Genomic DNA, 7,316 nt, shown 5'->3' on the forward strand with positions numbered 1-7,316 from the left:
GAATGTTTGGGGGGTTTGGCCCACCTCCCGGGGCGGAAAAGTGTCGTTTCAGCAACTTGAAAAAAATGCGATTTGGCGACAGTGCCGGCACTGTCGAAACGGGTGAAAATCGACCCCTCGGAAAAGTTGGGTTTTTTGCCATCTTTGGGTCCTGCCGGGACCCCCGATGAATGTTTGGGGGGTTTGGCCCACCTCCCGGGGCGGAAAAGTGTCGTTTCAGCAACTTGAAAAAAATGCGATTTGGCGACAGTGCCGGCACTGTCGAAACGGGTGAAAATCGACCCCTCGGAAAAGTTGGGTTTTTTGCCATCTTTGGGTCCTGCCGGGACCCCCGATGAATGTTTGGGGGGTTTGGCCCACCTCCCGGGGCGGAAAAGTGTCGTTTCAGCAACTTGAAAAAAATGCGATTTGGCGACAGTGCCGGCACTGTCGAAACGGGTGAAAATCGACCCCTCGGAAAAGTTGGGTTTTTTGCCATCTTTGGGTCCTGCCGGGACCCCCGATGAATGTTTGGGGGGTTTGGCCCACCTCCCGGGGCGGAAAAGTGTCGTTTCAGCAACTTGAAAAAAATGCGATTTGGCGACAGTGCCGGCACTGTCGAAACGGGTGAAAATCGACCCCTCGGAAAAGTTGGGTTTTTCCTGCCGGGACCCCCGATGAATGTTTGGGGGGTTTGGCCCACCTCCCGGGGCGGAAAAGTGTCGTTTCAGCAACTTGAAAAAAATGCGATTTGGCGACAGTGCCGGCACTGTCGAAACGGGTGAAAATCGACCCCTCGGAAAAGTTGGGTTTTTTGCCATCTTTGGGTCCTGCCGGGACCCCCGATGAATGTTTGGGGGGTTTGGCCCACCTCCCGGGGCGGAAAAGTGTCGTTTCAGCAACTTGAAAAAAATGCGATTTGGCGACAGTGCCGGCACTGTCGAAACGGGTGAAAATCGACCCCTCGGAAAAGTTGGGTTTTTTGCCATCTTTGGGTCCTGCCGGGACCCCCGATGAATGTTTGGGGGGTTTGGCCCACCTCCCGGGGCGGAAAAGTGTCGTTTCAGCAACTTGAAAAAAATGCGATTTGGCGACAGTGCCGGCACTGTCGAAACGGGTGAAAATCGACCCCTCGGAAAAGTTGGGTTTTTTGCCATCTTTGGGTCCTGCCGGGACCCCCGATGAATGTTTGGGGGGTTTGGCCCACCTCCCGGGGCGGAAAAGTGTCGTTTCAGCAACTTGAAAAAAATGCGATTTGGCGACAGTGCCGGCACTGTCGAAACGGGTGAAAATCGACCCCTCGGAAAAGTTGGGTTTTTTGCCATCTTTGGGTCCTGCCGGGACCCCCGATGAATGTTTGGGGGGTTTGGCCCACCTCCCGGGGCGGAAAAGTGTCGTTTCAGCAACTTGAAAAAAATGCGATTTGGCGACAGTGCCGGCACTGTCGAAACGGGTGAAAATCGACCCCTCGGAAAAGTTGGGTTTTTTGCCATCTTTGGGTCCTGCCGGGACCCCCGATGAATGTTTGGGGGGTTTGGCCCACCTCCCGGGGCGGAAAAGTGTCGTTTCAGCAACTTGAAAAAAATGCGATTTGGCGACAGTGCCGGCACTGTCGAAACGGGTGAAAATCGACCCCTCGGAAAAGTTGGGTTTTTTGCCATCTTTGGGTCCTGCCGGGACCCCCGATGAATGTTTGGGGGGTTTGGCCCACCTCCCGGGGCGGAAAAGTGTCGTTTCAGCAACTTGAAAAAAATGCGATTTGGCGACAGTGCCGGCACTGTCGAAACGGGTGAAAATCGACCCCTCGGAAAAGTTGGGTTTTTTGCCATCTTTGGGTCCTGCCGGGACCCCCGATGAATGTTTGGGGGGTTTGGCCCACCTCCCGGGGCGGAAAAGTGTCGTTTCAGCAACTTGAAAAAAATGCGATTTGGCGACAGTGCCGGCACTGTCGAAACGGGTGAAAATCGACCCCTCGGAAAAGTTGGGTTTTTTGCCATCTTTGGGTCCTGCCGGGACCCCCGATGAATGTTTGGGGGGTTTGGCCCACCTCCCGGGGCGGAAAAGTGTCGTTTCAGCAACTTGAAAAAAATGCGATTTGGCGACAGTGCCGGCACTGTCGAAACGGGTGAAAATCGACCCCTCGGAAAAGTTGGGTTTTTTGCCATCTTTGGGTCCTGCCGGGACCCCCGATGAATGTTTGGGGGGTTTGGCCCACCTCCCGGGGCGGAAAAGTGTCGTTTCAGCAACTTGAAAAAAATGCGATTTGGCGACAGTGCCGGCACTGTCGAAACGGGTGAAAATCGACCCCTCGGAAAAGTTGGGTTTTTTGCCATCTTTGGGTCCTGCCGGGACCCCCGATGAATGTTTGGGGGGTTTGGCCCACCTCCCGGGGCGGAAAAGTGTCGTTTCAGCAACTTGAAAAAAATGCGATTTGGCGACAGTGCCGGCACTGTCGAAACGGGTGAAAATCGACCCCTCGGAAAAGTTGGGTTTTTTGCCATCTTTGGGTCCTGCCGGGACCCCCGATGAATGTTTGGGGGGTTTGGCCCACCTCCCGGGGCGGAAAAGTGTCGTTTCAGCAACTTGAAAAAAATGCGATTTGGCGACAGTGCCGGCACTGTCGAAACGGGTGAAAATCGACCCCTCGGAAAAGTTGGGTTTTTTGCCATCTTTGGGTCCTGCCGGGACCCCCGATGAATGTTTGGGGGGTTTGGCCCACCTCCCGGGGCGGAAAAGTGTCGTTTCAGCAACTTGAAAAAAATGCGATTTGGCGACAGTGCCGGCACTGTCGAAACGGGTGAAAATCGACCCCTCGGAAAAGTTGGGTTTTTTGCCATCTTTGGGTCCTGCCGGGACCCCCGATGAATGTTTGGGGGGTTTGGCCCACCTCCCGGGGCGGAAAAGTGTCGTTTCAGCAACTTGAAAAAAATGCGATTTGGCGACAGTGCCGGCACTGTCGAAACGGGTGAAAATCGACCCCTCGGAAAAGTTGGGTTTTTTGCCATCTTTGGGTCCTGCCGGGACCCCCGATGAATGTTTGGGGGGTTTGGCCCACCTCCCGGGGCGGAAAAGTGTCGTTTCAGCAACTTGAAAAAAATGCGATTTGGCGACAGTGCCGGCACTGTCGAAACGGGTGAAAATCGACCCCTCGGAAAAGTTGGGTTTTTTGCCATCTTTGGGTCCTGCCGGGACCCCCGATGAATGTTTGGGGGGTTTGGCCCACCTCCCGGGGCGGAAAAGTGTCGTTTCAGCAACTTGAAAAAAATGCGATTTGGCGACAGTGCCGGCACTGTCGAAACGGGTGAAAATCGACCCCTCGGAAAAGTTGGGTTTTTTGCCATCTTTGGGTCCTGCCGGGACCCCCGATGAATGTTTGGGGGGTTTGGCCCACCTCCCGGGGCGGAAAAGTGTCGTTTCAGCAACTTGAAAAAAATGCGATTTGGCGACAGTGCCGGCACTGTCGAAACGGGTGAAAATCGACCCCTCGGAAAAGTTGGGTTTTTTGCCATCTTTGGGTCCTGCCGGGACCCCCGATGAATGTTTGGGGGGTTTGGCCCACCTCCCGGGGCGGAAAAGTGTCGTTTCAGCAACTTGAAAAAAATGCGATTTGGCGACAGTGCCGGCACTGTCGAAACGGGTGAAAATCGACCCCTCGGAAAAGTTGGGTTTTTTGCCATCTTTGGGTCCTGCCGGGACCCCCGATGAATGTTTGGGGGGTTTGGCCCACCTCCCGGGGCGGAAAAGTGTCGTTTCAGCAACTTGAAAAAAATGCGATTTGGCGACAGTGCCGGCACTGTCGAAACGGGTGAAAATCGACCCCTCGGAAAAGTTGGGTTTTTTGCCATCTTTGGGTCCTGCCGGGACCCCCGATGAATGTTTGGGGGGTTTGGCCCACCTCCCGGGGCGGAAAAGTGTCGTTTCAGCAACTTGAAAAAAATGCGATTTGGCGACAGTGCCGGCACTGTCGAAACGGGTGAAAATCGACCCCTCGGAAAAGTTGGGTTTTTTGCCATCTTTGGGTCCTGCCGGGACCCCCGATGAATGTTTGGGGGGTTTGGCCCACCTCCCGGGGCGGAAAAGTGTCGTTTCAGCAACTTGAAAAAAATGCGATTTGGCGACAGTGCCGGCACTGTCGAAACGGGTGAAAATCGACCCCTCGGAAAAGTTGGGTTTTTTGCCATCTTTGGGTCCTGCCGGGACCCCCGATGAATGTTTGGGGGGTTTGGCCCACCTCCCGGGGCGGAAAAGTGTCGTTTCAGCAACTTGAAAAAAATGCGATTTGGCGACAGTGCCGGCACTGTCGAAACGGGTGAAAATCGACCCCTCGGAAAAGTTGGGTTTTTTGCCATCTTTGGGTCCTGCCGGGACCCCCGATGAATGTTTGGGGGGTTTGGCCCACCTCCCGGGGCGGAAAAGTGTCGTTTCAGCAACTTGAAAAAAATGCGATTTGGCGACAGTGCCGGCACTGTCGAAACGGGTGAAAATCGACCCCTCGGAAAAGTTGGGTTTTTTGCCATCTTTGGGTCCTGCCGGGACCCCCGATGAATGTTTGGGGGGTTTGGCCCACCTCCCGGGGCGGAAAAGTGTCGTTTCAGCAACTTGAAAAAAATGCGATTTGGCGACAGTGCCGGCACTGTCGAAACGGGTGAAAATCGACCCCTCGGAAAAGTTGGGTTTTTTGCCATCTTTGGGTCCTGCCGGGACCCCCGATGAATGTTTGGGGGGTTTGGCCCACCTCCCGGGGCGGAAAAGTGTCGTTTCAGCAACTTGAAAAAAATGCGATTTGGCGACAGTGCCGGCACTGTCGAAACGGGTGAAAATCGACCCCTCGGAAAAGTTGGGTTTTTTGCCATCTTTGGGTCCTGCCGGGACCCCCGATGAATGTTTGGGGGGTTTGGCCCACCTCCCGGGGCGGAAAAGTGTCGTTTCAGCAACTTGAAAAAAATGCGATTTGGCGACAGTGCCGGCACTGTCGAAACGGGTGAAAATCGACCCCTCGGAAAAGTTGGGTTTTTTGCCATCTTTGGGTCCTGCCGGGACCCCCGATGAATGTTTGGGGGGTTTGGCCCACCTCCCGGGGCGGAAAAGTGTCGTTTCAGCAACTTGAAAAAAATGCGATTTGGCGACAGTGCCGGCACTGTCGAAACGGGTGAAAATCGACCCCTCGGAAAAGTTGGGTTTTTTGCCATCTTTGGGTCCTGCCGGGACCCCCGATGAATGTTTGGGGGGTTTGGCCCACCTCCCGGGGCGGAAAAGTGTCGTTTCAGCAACTTGAAAAAAATGCGATTTGGCGACAGTGCCGGCACTGTCGAAACGGGTGAAAATCGACCCCTCGGAAAAGTTGGGTTTTTTGCCATCTTTGGGTCCTGCCGGGACCCCCGATGAATGTTTGGGGGGTTTGGCCCACCTCCCGGGGCGGAAAAGTGTCGTTTCAGCAACTTGAAAAAAATGCGATTTGGCGACAGTGCCGGCACTGTCGAAACGGGTGAAAATCGACCCCTCGGAAAAGTTGGGTTTTTTGCCATCTTTGGGTCCTGCCGGGACCCCCGATGAATGTTTGGGGGGTTTGGCCCACCTCCCGGGGCGGAAAAGTGTCGTTTCAGCAACTTGAAAAAAATGCGATTTGGCGACAGTGCCGGCACTGTCGAAACGGGTGAAAATCGACCCCTCGGAAAAGTTGGGTTTTTTGCCATCTTTGGGTCCTGCCGGGACCCCCGATGAATGTTTGGGGGGTTTGGCCCACCTCCCGGGGCGGAAAAGTGTCGTTTCAGCAACTTGAAAAAAATGCGATTTGGCGACAGTGCCGGCACTGTCGAAACGGGTGAAAATCGACCCCTCGGAAAAGTTGGGTTTTTTGCCATCTTTGGGTCCTGCCGGGACCCCCGATGAATGTTTGGGGGGTTTGGCCCACCTCCCGGGGCGGAAAAGTGTCGTTTCAGCAACTTGAAAAAAATGCGATTTGGCGACAGTGCCGGCACTGTCGAAACGGGTGAAAATCGACCCCTCGGAAAAGTTGGGTTTTTTGCCATCTTTGGGTCCTGCCGGGACCCCCGATGAATGTTTGGGGGGTTTGGCCCACCTCCCGGGGCGGAAAAGTGTCGTTTCAGCAACTTGAAAAAAATGCGATTTGGCGACAGTGCCGGCACTGTCGAAACGGGTGAAAATCGACCCCTCGGAAAAGTTGGGTTTTTTGCCATCTTTGGGTCCTGCCGGGACCCCCGATGAATGTTTGGGGGGTTTGGCCCACCTCCCGGGGCGGAAAAGTGTCGTTTCAGCAACTTGAAAAAAATGCGATTTGGCGACAGTGCCGGCACTGTCGAAACGGGTGAAAATCGACCCCTCGGAAAAGTTGGGTTTTTTGCCATCTTTGGGTCCTGCCGGGACCCCCGATGAATGTTTGGGGGGTTTGGCCCACCTCCCGGGGCGGAAAAGTGTCGTTTCAGCAACTTGAAAAAAATGCGATTTGGCGACAGTGCCGGCACTGTCGAAACGGGTGAAAATCGACCCCTCGGAAAAGTTGGGTTTTTTGCCATCTTTGGGTCCTGCCGGGACCCCCGATGAATGTTTGGGGGGTTTGGCCCACCTCCCGGGGCGGAAAAGTGTCGTTTCAGCAACTTGAAAAAAATGCGATTTGGCGACAGTGCCGGCACTGTCGAAACGGGTGAAAATCGACCCCTCGGAAAAGTTGGGTTTTTTGCCATCTTTGGGTCCTGCCGGGACCCCCGATGAATGTTTGGGGGGTTTGGCCCACCTCCCGGGGCGGAAAAGTGTCGTTTCAGCAACTTGAAAAAAATGCGATTTGGCGACAGTGCCGGCACTGTCGAAACGGGTGAAAATCGACCCCTCGGAAAAGTTGGGTTTTTTGCCATCTTTGGGTCCTGCCGGGACCCCCGATGAATGTTTGGGGGGTTTGGCCCACCTCCCGGGGCGGAAAAGTGTCGTTTCAGCAACTTGAAAAAAATGCGATTTGGCGACAGTGCCGGCACTGTCGAAACGGGTGAAAATCGACCCCTCGGAAAAGTTGGGTTTTTTGCCATCTTTGGGTCCTGCCGGGACCCCCGATGAATGTTTGGGGGGTTTGGCCCACCTCCCGGGGCGGAAAAGTGTCGTTTCAGCAACTTGAAAAAAATGCGATTTGGCGACAGTGCCGGCACTGTCGAAACGGGTGAAAATCGACCCCTCGGAAAAGTTGGGTTTTTTGCCATCTTTGGGTCCTGCCGGGACCCCCGATGAATGTTTGGGGGGTTTGGCCCACCTCCCGGGGCGGAAAAGTGTCGTTTCAGCAACTTGAAAAAAATGCGATTTGGCGACAGTGCCGGCACTGTCGAAACGGGTGA

The sequence above is a fragment of the Dunckerocampus dactyliophorus genome, chromosome 15 (genome assembly GCF_027744805.1).
Source record: "Dunckerocampus dactyliophorus isolate RoL2022-P2 chromosome 15, RoL_Ddac_1.1, whole genome shotgun sequence".
In the NCBI taxonomy this organism is placed as follows: Eukaryota; Metazoa; Chordata; class Actinopteri; order Syngnathiformes; family Syngnathidae; genus Dunckerocampus; species Dunckerocampus dactyliophorus.